A 13,774-nucleotide genomic window follows, 5' to 3' on the forward strand; every position below is an offset into this window, starting at 1 on the left:
TTAAGCTACATAATCTTTACTCCCTGGAATGGAGATAAGAAACGCCCTAACCTTTGAAATAGAGATTGATAGGATTGAATCAACTGGTATAAATACAGATGTAATAAGACAGCAAGAGACAGAACTTAGAACTCAGAACTTAGAATACAGAGCTTAGAACACAGAACGAAGAAGACAGAACCTACACAGAACTAGAGACAGAAGAACTTCGCTGGAGAGAACATGGCAAAAGATTCTGGACAGAAACTGGCCTCAGAACCTAGAGACAGAACCTAGCGAGAGAACATGGCAAAAGATCCTGGACTGAACCTGACTACAGAAATTGGCAAGAGAACCTGACTAGAACCTGGTAACTGAACCTGGCTGGAGAACCTGGACAGAACCTGGCTGGAGAACCTAGCGAGGGAACTTGGCTACAGAACCTGGCTGGAGAACCTGGAGAACCTGGCTGGAGAACCTAGCAAGACAACATGGACACAGAACCTGGCTGGAGATCCAAACTAGAACTTCGCTGGAGATCCAGACCAGAACTTGGCTGGAGATCCTGGCTAGAGAACCTGGTTAGGCTGCTGATCAACTGAACGCTGTCTCCGTGTCATTCCTTCTTCGACGACTCCATCTACACCTTTGGGGACCCCTGGACCCGCTGGGGTTGGACCCCAGCAGTTGGGCAAGAATGGCCAGGCCCTAGCACAGTCTTTGGTTGGACCTGCCTGGGAAGAGCATGGCCTCAGCTCAGATGCTGCAGTGGATCCTGAAGGCGCTGCAGCTGAGTCTGTAAGCTAACTACACGCCTTGTGGTAGCGTCCTCTTGAAGTGAGATCTAAGGGACACACCTCCATGGTGGCCAAAGTCCATACCTTGCTCTGTGTAGATCCCCTTATTCTTATACTACTGGTAGTAGTCCTGTTGGGTCTCTCTTTCTAAGGGGAAAACTCAGAAGAGGAAGATCATTGGGATGAATTATAGCCCCTGTAGCTGCAGTTGGTCTTGGGCCACAACTGGCACTCATCCTCTCCCTCTTCTACTATCCTCACTTTCTACAGTCACTTCTTAAATCTTTTTTTTTTTTAAAATATATTTTATTGATTTTTCACAGAGAGGAAGGGAGAGAGATAGAGAGTCAGAAACATCGATGAGAGAGGAACATCGATCAGCTGCCTCCTGCACACCCCACTGGGGATATGCCCACAACCCAGGCACATGCCCCCGACCGGAATCGAACCCGGGACCCCTCAGTCCGCAGGCCAACGCTCCATCCACTGAGCCAAACCGGCTTCGGCCACTTCTTAAATCTTGATAGCTTACCAGTGGTGGTCTGAGCCCCTGGCCACCACGCCTTCTCAGGCTAGGGTTGCCTGAGAAGGGCACTTGTCCATTCATGTACAATCATCAAAGAATATCAAGAGGAGCTTAACTAGATCACCTGGGTTCCACATATATTCCTCCCACACCCCATAGGATAACAATTGCCCCACCTCTTCCTGTTGATAGGGTCAACAGTGGCCAGTTACGAGGAATCATATCAGGTGCTCAGCATTAATATTTGTACCTTGGCAGTAGCAAAATCAGCATTGGTAAGGGGGAGTCTGTCCCAGGAGTCAGAAAACTATAGCACCTTGGGTCAAACTGGGCTTACAGCCTGTTTTTGTATGGTCCACATACTAAGAACAGGTTTTATATTATTAAATGGTTGAAAAAAATAAAAAAGATTAATATTTATCAACTTATTACCTGGCTCCCTTTGGTGAATGTCAGTTTCTTAAAAGTAGAGACTTTGTTTTATTCATGCAGGACAGTCTTGCCCCACCAAAGGGCAGTAGGTCCTCGGGTTACGTATGAGATACCTTCCTACGGCGATTTTCGCCATAAGTCGAAACCCACCTACATAAGCACCTACATCACTCACATGGAGCACATACACAGCAGTAATGATGTGAAACAGTAAAAAAATTTAAAAGAAAGATAACAATTCCTGACCTTTACTTGTGGTAAATAAATAATAAAAAACATAAAGCACGTATGTACATACGTTGAAATGATGGAACTTTTTTTTTTATAAATAAATGGGAGATGGCAACATAACCCGAGGACTGTCTGTAGTTACAATTTGAATCATGGAACCCTTGTGCATTACATGAGAATATAAAATGGTACACTCGCTGTGGAAGACAGTTTGGGGCTCCCTCAATGAATTAAGCATTGAATTACCATATGACCTAGCAATTCCGCTCCTGGGTATAAACCCAAAAGAATCAGAATAGGCATTCAAACAAAACCTTGGACATGAATATTCATAGCGGCACTATTCACAATAGCCAAAAGTGGAAACAACCTGAATGTTCATCAGCTGAGGAATGGATAGATAAAATATGGCATAGTCATACAATGGAATATTGTTCAGCCATGAAAAGGAACGAAGTACTGATACATCCTACAACATAGATGAACCTTGAAAACATTATGCTAAGTGGAACAAACCAGACACAAAAGACCACAATTTAGATGAAATACCTGGAATAGGTAAATCTATAGAGACAGAAAGCAGGTAGTGTTTGCCAGGGTCTAGGGAGGGGAAAATGGGGCATGATGCTCCACAGGTGTGAGTTTACTTATGGGGTGATAAAAATGTGCTGGTGATGGTTGCACAGCATTGTGAATGCATTTAATGTCATTAATGGTAAATTGTATGCTATGTATATTTTACGACAATAAAAAAAAAAAAGAAATTAAATGAATCTATTACTGATCTTGGATATTTGCAGGATTTCCCAATTTTTATTATTAAAACTAACCCTAGGATAAACATCATTATATACCCAACGTTTTGTACATTTTGGTTAGGACAAATTCCTAAGTGTTGAATCACTGAGGCAAAGAATATGAAAAAATTTAAGGACTTGATATACATGAGCAAACGCCCTTTGGAGAGGTTGTACCAATTTCACTCTTCTTATTCATTCAATAAACATGCAATAAGTATGAGTGAAGTTTATATTCTGGCCCAGGTATTATGTTAGGACTGGGAATAAACTGAACAACAAACCACAGTTCTTGCGGGGAGGAGGGGAGGTTTGAAATCTAACAGGGTGATACAGTCATGTAAATAGCCAGTAACAAGAAGCTATAAAAATAGATGGAAGTTTAGGGTGACACTGAAGCACAAAGAAGGAGGAGGACTAAATTCCATCTCAGCGAGGAAGGCCGGTGACAGCTAGAAGACCCGGGAGATTTCCTCAACCTGAGCCAGTCACCCTCACCAATTCTGGATATGATCTTAAAGAAAAAGTTGCAATTTTTATAGATTAAAACTTGTACTTCTTAAAACTCTGTTTATTTTATTCTAGTGAAGATGAAGATTTTTCTCTTGTATTGATCATGTCTATTTCTTCTTCTGGCCACTTTCCCACTGGGATGGAGATGTTCTGGGATTTTGCAGAGTTCTTTATATAGTAAGGATACTTCATCCCAGTTGTTTGCATGGCACATATATTCTGCTAGTTTGTAGTTTGCTTCCAAATCTTGCGTTGGGTGGTTTTTATAGCTTTATTGAGGCATAATTTACACACCACAGAATATACCGATTGTAAGTGTACAATTCAATGATTTTTAGTATATTTTAATAAAATTTAGTAAAAGTGTACAATTCAATAATATATACATACACCAGTTCTCTCCCTATATAAAGCATATAAATATATAGTAATATTATAGAATCGTGCAAGATGTTTTAAAATATAAATCTTTCATTGTATATAACCATAGTTTTATTATTATTTTTAAGCTCAAGCTATTGTGAAGGTTAAAAATACCAGTAAACAAGTTTTTAAATATTCTTTTTAGAACCATATTCCATAATCAATTGCTGTTTATGTTCATACCTGGAACATGAGAGGAAACACAGCTGTGGGGAAAAATCACATCAGATTTTTCACGTGGAGAGAACTTGGGCATGAAAAGCAAAGAGGGAGAGATTTAATTATTTCGTTTCACTGCTGCTATATTTGCAGCTATGTGACTGCACATACAACCTGCTGTCGTGTGGGAGGATCAGGTGACCTGGAGCCCTTGGTGAGAAGTTGAAGCTGTTACCCAATCCTGATTTAGTGCCAGATAACCTGTTTTAAGGCTGCCCTACCTTTTAACTTTTCTTTCTCTCCCAGCTCTATATGTAGAGTGTCCTACTTTAGAGCATCTTTTTTTTCCTTCTTTTAAATTCTACTCCTTCTAGAATCCTCTTTGCGTAGCAATAACTGTTGGAAAGGAATGACTTCTGGATTACTTGTATTTTATTTATTTATTTATTTTTAATATATTTTATTGATTTTTTTACAGAGAGGAAGGGAGAGGGATAGAGTTAGAAACATTTGATGAGCGCGAAGCATCGATCAGCTGCCTCCTGCACACCACCTACTGGGGATGTGCCCGCAACCAAGGTACATGCCCTTGACCGGAATCGAACCTGGGACCCTTCAGTCCGCAGGCCGAGGCTCTAGTCACTGAGCCAAACCGGTTAGGGCTTATTTATTCATTTAAAAAATTTTAAATCTTCACCCGAGGATATTTTTTCCACTGATTTTTAAAATTTTTATCATTATCATTTTTTAAATATATTTTTATTTATTTCAGAGAGGAAGGGCGAGGGAGAGAGAGATAGAAACATCAGTGATGAGAGAGAATCATTGATTGGCTGCCTCCTGCATGCCCCACACTGGGGAAGGAGCCGGCAACCCTGGCATGTGCCCTTGACTGGAATCGAACTCGGGGCCCTTCAGTCTGCAGGCAGACGCTGTATCCACTGAGCCAAACCGGCTAGGGCTCCATTGATTTTTAGAGAGAGTGGAAAAGAGAGGGAAAGACAGAGAGAAACATCGATGTGAGAGAAACATATGGATTGGTTGCCTACTGTAGGAGCCCTGACCAGGGCCCAGGCTGGGGAGAAGCCTGCAACCGAGGTACGTGCCCTTGACCGGAATCAAAGCCAGGACCCTTTGGTCCACAGGCCAATGCTCTACCCACTGAGCAAAATGGCTAGGGCTGGATTACTTGTACTTTAAAAAAAAAAAAATTATTATTTATCAAGCCTAGAGGCCAGGACAGGCACTCGGACATGAGGAAGCCCCACGTCCACCAAACTCCAGAGGACCCTTCAACAGAAGGTTCGGAGAGACGGACACCAGCAGTCCTCCTGGGAGCCAGGCACTCCAATCATCGAGGCCAGAAGGGACGCAGGACTAACAGACCTCCTGGGGGTGGCCACTCAACTAGACCAGCTCCGATTTCCTCAAGGGGAGAGGTTGCTGGCTTTGTGCGCCCTGGAGCTCTTTTCCAAACAGCACATGGTGGCGTGTTGTTGACACACACACACAGCACACCCTTTGTGTTCATTACTGTTCATTACAGTGGAGACTTCCTATAATTAACTGTGTGATGGTATAACTCAATGGAGAGTACGGGGACCAGGCCTACCCACGGAGGCCAGCACACACGCTGTGTATAATTCATCCCTGTCATCACTTACAAAAAATATATATATTTTTTATTGATCAGAGAGAGAGAGAGAGAGAGAGAAATTTTTTGTTCCATTTATTTCAGCATTCATTGGTTGACTCTTGTTTTCTCTCTAAATTGTTTTCTCTCTAAAATCAATAAAAACATTATTTCAGAAGCAGATATAATGTGCCCTGATTGGGGATGGAACCTGAAACCTTGGCATTTGGGGACCATGCTCTAAGTAACTGAGCTACCCAGCTAGGGTTCATTTGCACTTGCAGTGGAATTTCAGTCTCGGTCCTTTCCTTCATGATCACAACGCAATCACCTTGGGTCATGCTCCTCACAGCCATTTCATTCCCCTCCTGGGAGTGTTTCCCCTTTCCCTGTGCTGTCACACTCCAAAGTGGAAAGGCTTTATACCTTTGTCTCCTGGGCTTTCACTCTGTGAAGCAGATGCTGTTACCCTTATCTTCACTTGAGGGAGCTGAGGCTAAGAAAGGATAGGGCTTTCCCCATGATCCATAGATTAAAACTGCATAAACATTTGTTGTTCTTTTTTCCTTTACATGCTGTGTTTGGGGAATTACCCACTTTATGTGTCTCAGTGACAGGCAGAGCCTGCCTCATAGTATAGATTTTATAGAGCCCGACGCTTGTTTTCACAGCCTCTCTTGCAGCTAAGGTGTGGACTGTGATGAAGGCTTCACTAATCACACACCTGGTTTCCAGACTTAGACATGGACGATAGTCTAACCAACTAAGCTACCTGGCCAGGGCTCAACTGTCATCTTTTGATGGGCCAGGTAGCTTTGAGTAATGAGCATCTTAGTGAGAACCTTGGAAGTCTGAAATCAAAGACCCTTTCCCCAAATTTGGGGATGGCCTAAGTGCTCTGATATCCAAGAACAATTCTGGGAAGGATGCAGGCCACTACGCATAACTAGGATTATATTTTATCTCTCTCAATAGGTAAGAGCTCAGAAGCAGATATAATTTGGTGCAGAAAAACAAATAAAAGATGGTATCTTGCATTCAAGTGGTATTGAGAGGAAAATATTAACTATACTTGAAATAGTTAATAATCCACACATTTTAATTTTATTTAGATCTCCACTTCTACTCTCATAATCAAAGTCATTATTCGCATTGAGAGGGAAGACCTTGTCTGGATCTGAAACTTTTCTCATTATATTGTCTTCTAGTTCTGCTGTGTGATGTTAAGACAGAGTCTTTAAAAGAAAAGCCAGCCCTGGCCAATGTACCAGTGTGGCTCAGTTGGTTGAGCACTGAAAGGTTGCTGGTTCGATTCCTAGACAGGGCACTACGCAGGTTGTGTGCAGGAGGCAACCGATCAATCTCTCTCTCTCTCTCTCTCTCTCTCTCTCTCTCTCTCTGTCTCTGTCTCTCTCTCTCATTCTCACTCTCTTTATCTCTCCCCCTCTCCCTTTTTTCTCTCTAAAATCAATAAAAACATATTTTTAAAAAAATGAAATAGAAGAGCAGCCAGCATCATTCTTCCACTTCATCTGCTGCTGACCACAACTCTGGTGTCAATCCTTTTTAGGAATGTAATGCATGATTCATTGAAAAAAAAACCAACAACCTGGAGACACCAGAGGGAAGGAAACAAGGGCTACTGATAAGCAAGTGTCTCATAGCCCATCCTATATAATAAAGAGGTAATATGCAAATTAACCCTCACACCCTCACAAGATGGCTGCCTACGACCAGGCCGGCAGGGGGTTAGTGAGGGACAACCAAACAACAGAACAGCAGGCTGCATGGGGCGACCAGGCCAGCAGGGGGGGCAGTGAGGGGTGGCCAGGCCAGCAGGGGCAGCAGTTAGGGGCGATCAGGCCAGCAGGCAGGCGAGTGGTTAGGAGCCAGCGGTCCAGGATTGTGAGAGGGATGTCCCGGATTGGAGAAGGTGCCGGCTGTGCTGAGGGGTTCCCCCTAGCCCCGTGCACAAATTTCATGCACTGGGCCTCTAGTATGGAATAAGCTCTCAGATCTGGGGTCTTGAGGGGAGTACAGGAATGGCCTTTGGAAGGCACAAAGAAGCAGGGAACACAGGGAACTCTTCTTGGTGGCCGAAGTGGCCATAAAGAGTCGTACAAAAGTTTAGTTGAGCCAAAAAGACTAATGAACTCTTTGGTGGTACTTGAATATCCTAAAAAGGCCCCAAGACATCACCCCTCTTTGACAATGACAGCACTAAGGCCCATAGGGAGGTAGACACATCTCTGGTGAGTGACAACATCAGGTTGGAAATTTGTGAGTGCTGTCTTTCCTTCCAGCATGCTTATGCTACACTATGTCTGCTCCAGTCACTTGAATGTTCTAACTATTTGCATTTGTTCAGTGATGTCACAAGAGTGTCAAGCTGGAGAGAGATTACGGAGCCTATAGAAAGTGTTCTGATAGACAGTGGACTGGAAAGAGAATGAGCTTTGGAGTCAGAGGTACGTATGAATCCTCATCTCAACCACTTTCTAGCTATGGCTATGAATCCCGTGTTCCTTAGTTTCCCTGAGTCTCAACTTTCTCACCTAAAGATAAGGATAATGATTTCTACCTCATGGAATTTCATAAGGATTAAATGTAGCAATGTATGTAGTGTTTTGTGCATGGTGATCAATAAATAGATTGTATTAATGTTATCAAACTCAGTTCATGTCCACTAGAGTTAACCAATAAAAGAGTACTTTGCTCAGTATCAAATATTAATATAGTTTCAGCTCTTTTGATAGACACCCAAGGCCAGGAAACAATGGGTATTAAGAAAATAAAATGTAAAAAACCCCCACAAACCTTAAATATTTACAAAATTGAAGAGAATAATCAAGGATGCTATATATCAGCGGTTCTCAACCTGTGGGTTGCGACCCCTTTGGGGGTTGAACGACCCTTTCACAGGGGTCACCTAAGACCATCGGAAAACACATATATAATTACATATTGTTTACAATAGCAAAATTACAGTTATGAAGTAGCAACAAAAATAATTTTATGGTTGGGGGTCACCAGAACGTAAAGAACTGTATTAAAGAATCGCGGCATTAGGAAGGTTGAGAACCACTGCTATATATGGATGTCCAAGTTGTGCACCACCAAACATGAGGGTATCGTTTACACAGACTACAATGCGAATGGTGCCCTCTGGGTTTGCTCTTTGTACAACCCAAATAGTCATATGTGGTGGCCCTGAGGATAACATGTGATTAATAGTCTTCAATGCATAATCAGATGTTTAGTAACAAGAACAGAAAACAGTGAAAGATGTCTTCAGATTTTACGATGGGAAGCGCCCCTGGAGATTATGTAGTTTAAACTTGCTCATTTTTCAGATGAGGAGCTTGAGATCCAAAGAGGGAAAGGGACATACTTCACCCAGTGCAGAACTGGGACAAGCACCATGTCGCTAGGTTCTTTGCTAATTGCCTTTTGTGCTCATGAACAATTATCTTTGTTGGTAGGAGTTGGCATTCTGAACCATATCTTAAAACCTCCGTAGGAAGGAAGATTTATAGGTGCTTTGCTTCTTCTTATCCTGGTCAGGAATAGACTCAGAATGGCTAAGCAGAATTTGTTTAGTTCTGGGTCTTTGCACTTCAGTATCCTGCAAGTTTTCTCTCAGGGCGAGCAATTCCTGTTGAGCAGCATGCCTTTGAATGCATTTTGTTTGCTTCTGTCTTTGACTTGATATTAGCTGGCTAGCTGGGAGGTTTCCTAATACCACCAGACAGGTTGCTAGGCAGTAATCTGAGAACAGTGTCTCTAGAGGCCGACTGAACTCCTTTAAAGTTTGCTAGGGAGAATTGACAAACTTCAAAGTATAATTCAGAAGCAAATAGGCAGAGACATAGTGGGGCCTATGGGAGGCTACAGGAAGCTGATATTGGGCATTAAGTGCTTTGGGTTTCAAATTAATAGCCAGCTATGCATTGCCAATTCATTTTCCCTGTCTTCCATAGTCAGGTATCAGCCAGTAAGTGGATATGTGGGAGGCTATATGCCACTAGGGGGGGCGGGAGGAGGGGGCAGGAAGGGTAGCTGGTCTCTGCCAGTGGCATAGACTAGAGGAGTTCAGATAGTGGAAAGAGTCCTGACTGAGGTCTGGTGCCTTTGGGAGAGGGTTGTGTGGAGGAATTGAAACTGAGCCATGCCCTGAAAATTGGGCAGGCTTGGAGGAGAGAAGGCAGAAAAGAAAAAGAAACAGGGAATGCATGTTGGGTGGGGGAATGATAAGCTCAAAAGCTTAGGGGGACAATGTACAAGTTATGTTTGGGAAATAAAATATGGAGCCAGCTAGTTAGAGTCGTGAGAAGTTGTGAAAGGAAGTTAGGTCTAGCTTGGAGGTCCTTATGCTCCAAGCAATGGGGTTTTGGCTTTACTCTGAAGATATGAAGAGCTATGAAATGTTTATAAAGAAGAACAATATAAGATGAAGGCGATATGGCTAACTAACTTCAATTTAGTCTCTGAGGTATAAAATATTTAGATGGAATTGTGATTGGGCTAAAAGAGGGTTTAACATCACCCAGAGATGAATATATAGATGGATTTCATATTTCACTTTTTTGAGGGGGGGAGGGGAGTGAGTCCTAGCGGGAAGGGTTACTGCATGTTCTGAGGAAGGAAAGCATGAAGTTGTTATAATGGTTGTGTGAAAGTTAAATATAGTTAGCAGAATGAGAAAGGATGCTGAGTAACCAAAGAGGTAGACTGTCCTAGTCATGTGCCTATTGATATCAGCCCTTATCTGCCCTAAAGGGCTAGGCTAAGGCTCAAATTATATTTTCCAGGCTCTCATACTAGCTGGTTTCTGCATAGGTTTTGTCAATGAAAGACAGTAGAAGGTGGAGAGAGTAAACTCCCTTCCTGCCTCTGGATTCTGAGGGCATCTTCTGCAGCAGTGGCAGGAGCAAGCGGCGATGACAGCATTGGTGGTGGTGACAGCATTGGCTCTAGTGACAATGACAGCAATGGGTATGGATAGTGGCTTCAGGTACAGAAGCAATGACCTGCAAAGGGCAGGGTCCTGGGTTCCTGCTCAGACAACTGGGCTCCAACGGCCAACAAGAGCCTCAGGGACTCCGTGCCTTTGAGCGTTGGGTAACATTTTTGCTCCTTTAGCCCAGGGTGGGATGGTTTCCTGAAGTTCATCATCTTTGAGTAGTCTCCCTTCTCCTCCCTCCTTTGTTCCTCCTGTTCAGCAATATCCATGGCAGGGAAAGGACTCAGGACCTGCGCTTCTAATACTCTGGTAGCCAGTTCCTTCATTACTTTGTTCTATTTGAAATAACTATAGACTGGGGAGGACCTGCTCCTTCAGGATTTCAGTCGCAACCTCTTGGCCAAGTCTTCCGCCCTCTTCTTTGGGAACGCCTTCATCACGTTCGCCATCCCCATCTGGTTACACTGGCGAATATGGCATCTGGATCCTATCCAGCCTGCTGTTCTGTAGAGCGTGATGACTGTTGTAAGCACTTATTGGGTAGCCTTTGCCTACAAAAATGTGAAATCTGTTCTTAAGCACAAAGTAGCACAGAAGAGGGAAGATGCTGTTTCCAAAGAAGTGACTCGAAAACTTTCTGAAGCTGATAATAGAAAGATATCTCAGAAGGAAAAAGAAGAATCATGTGGAAGAAGAAGGAAGTTGCTGATTACGAAGCTACAGCATTTTCCATCTTCTATAACAGCACCCTGTTCCTGGTCTTGGTCATTGTTGCATCCTTCTTTATATTGGAGAATTTCTACCCCACAGTGAACTATATTCCGTCCATAAGTGCTTCCTCCGGTCTCATTGCCCTCCTGTCCACTGGCTCCAGATAGACCAGGTCAGCGTCACCCTTGGCTTTGTATCTATGGGTGGTCTGTGGTGTATGGAAAAGAAGCCGGGTGGTCAGGGTGGGAGACACATAAGATGTTTTTACAGTCTGGAGTTTGAGGGTTTGAAAGACCCAACAGAATGCAATTCAGTATTTGTTTCTTGGCTCTTTTTTGACAGGCTGTTGAAATTACATGAATTGGAAGGGAAACTCAGAGTACCAGGGCATTTGTTAAAAGGCAAATGTGTCTGGCAATGTGCTATAATCACAAGAGGAGAAAACAACTTGTTTCCTTGATCTATCAGAGGTCACAGTAACCTGGACTGAACTGTTAGCATTTGTTAGAGTAGCAAGAAGTTAATAGCTGGTTTGTATGTTCCAAGCACAATATTACAGCTTTTTTGGAATCATAAATATCAGAATGAATCCTCTTTCCTCCCCTTCCCCCTGTGGGGGTTGGGGGGGTGCGATTGAACTGCATGTTTACATGTCTCTGAATTTGTGATTTGAAAGAACTCAAAGTTAAAAACATTGTTTCTCAAAAAAAAAAAAAAAAAAAAAAAAAAAGAAAGAAAGAAAGGAGAGAAAAGAAAAGAAAGAAATACCTAGACTGGTTTTCTTTTCCTTGATTAGATCCTGATTAATATAGTATCTAGGCCTGACCAGCTTGGCTTAGTGGTTGAACCTTGACCTATGAACCAGGAGGTCAGGGCACATGCCCCGGTTGTGGGCTGGATCCCCAGTGTGGGGCGTGCAGGAGGCAGCTGATCAATGATTCTTTATCATCATTGATGTTTCTATCTCTCTCCCTCTCCCTTCCTCCCTGAAATCAATACAAAATATATTTTAAAAAATATTGTACCTAGTATACTTGCCTCACTTGGCTTCTAGGAAGGAAACACTGAACATTCCTCCCACTCTACTGGACATTCCTTCTCAGTCTCCCTTGCTGGCTGGTTCCCCCTCTTCAACTTGACTCTTAAAATTGGGGTGCCCCAGTGTAAGGGGCAAAAATAGAATATTGGGGACTAGCTATTAGTTATAAGAAATATTAACCATGCTCTGTTAACCATGATTGTTTTGTTCTGATTAAAGAAAGCACACTCTAACCTGGCTGGGAGTTGTACGCCCCTGCCCCCGGGACCTGGGAGTCAACCTTGGAATGTGGTCCATTCTCATCTGAGAACTGCCTATTATCATGGAAAGATTAATGACCTTGTTGCCCAAACAATGGAGTCCTGTCCCAGCCCACATTGCCTGTAATCTCTAACCATTAAACCCATTCTTATTCCTTTTGCCTACTTCCCCATGTAATCTTTGCCCTACCCCATATAAGCAGCTAGTTTACACGGGTTGAAGAGCAGATTTTTGTGGATGACCTTCTCCTCTCCCATACTGCCAGCATCTATATATATAATCCTATCTAATAAAGACAGAATATGCAAATTGACAATCACACAATCACAAAGATGGCGGTGCCCAGTCCCTTTAGCCCCGCCAGAGTCCCACAGTCCTTTCAACCCAGCCAGAGGGAAGGGGGGAGGTGGCAGGCCCATGGTGTGGCCTGACCTGCCCTCAGCTCCCCAGCCACCCAGGGCTGGCCTGAGGGGCAGGCAAGCCTCAGATTGTGGTTGCCAGCTGTCCAGGGCTGCCTGAGGCTCATGTAATCAGGGCCAGCTGAGGCTTGCTCTGCCAGCAGTGGCAGCAGCAGAGGTGTGATGGGGGTGTTGCCTTTCCCTGATGGCCAGGTCGCCTCCCCCCCCCCGCCCCCCCGAGGGCTCCCGGACTGTGAGCAGGCTGGGCTGAGGGACCCTCCCTTCAGTGCATGAATTTTCATGCACTGGGCCTCTAGTCTATCTATCTATCTATCTATCTATCTATCTATCTATCTATCTATCAATCTATCTATCTATAAAAGGCTAATATGCAAAGTGTCCCCTCGGGAGTTTGACCGGGAGACCAGGAGTTCACTGGCTCACTATGATGTGTGCTGACCACCAAGGGGCGGCCCGGAATGAAGGAAGGCCCTGGCCAGCAGCCAGAAGGCCTCAATAGGCCCTGATCACCGGCCAGGCCTAGGGACCCTACCCATGCATGAAATTCGTGCACTGGGCCTCTAGTTATTGGAATAAATGCTCATATATGATTCAACCCTGTCTCTGCCTAATTGGCTTAAGTAGTGTCAGGCAACTGGGACCTATTGGTTGTTCGGTTTCACCAGGGCATGAGAACTGTTAATGACTTGCTTGTACTAGTAAACAGTTAACTTTCCAGTAATGTAAAGATCAAATCTTATTTGTAATACAGCTCTATCATCCAGGAACACAGGAATTAATTTCACTTTACAGGTGTCGAATTTGAAGATTTCTTGCCCTAGGAACCATTTAATTGACCCTTCTTGATGTTGCTACCTTTTGAAGCTGAGACTTAATCTCAGATTGATATAG

General features: G+C 43.6%; 1 pseudogene; it reads left to right on the plus strand.

Annotated features, from left to right (window-relative positions):
* Positions 1 to 10,515: 10,515 nt before the first annotated feature.
* Positions 10,516 to 11,331, plus strand: LOC118674985 (annotated as a pseudogene).
* Positions 11,332 to 13,774: the final 2,443 nt, after the last annotated feature.

The sequence above is a fragment of the Myotis myotis genome, unplaced genomic scaffold, assembly GCF_014108235.1.
Source record: "Myotis myotis isolate mMyoMyo1 unplaced genomic scaffold, mMyoMyo1.p scaffold_m19_p_2, whole genome shotgun sequence".
NCBI lineage: Eukaryota > Metazoa > Chordata > Mammalia > Chiroptera > Vespertilionidae > Myotis > Myotis myotis.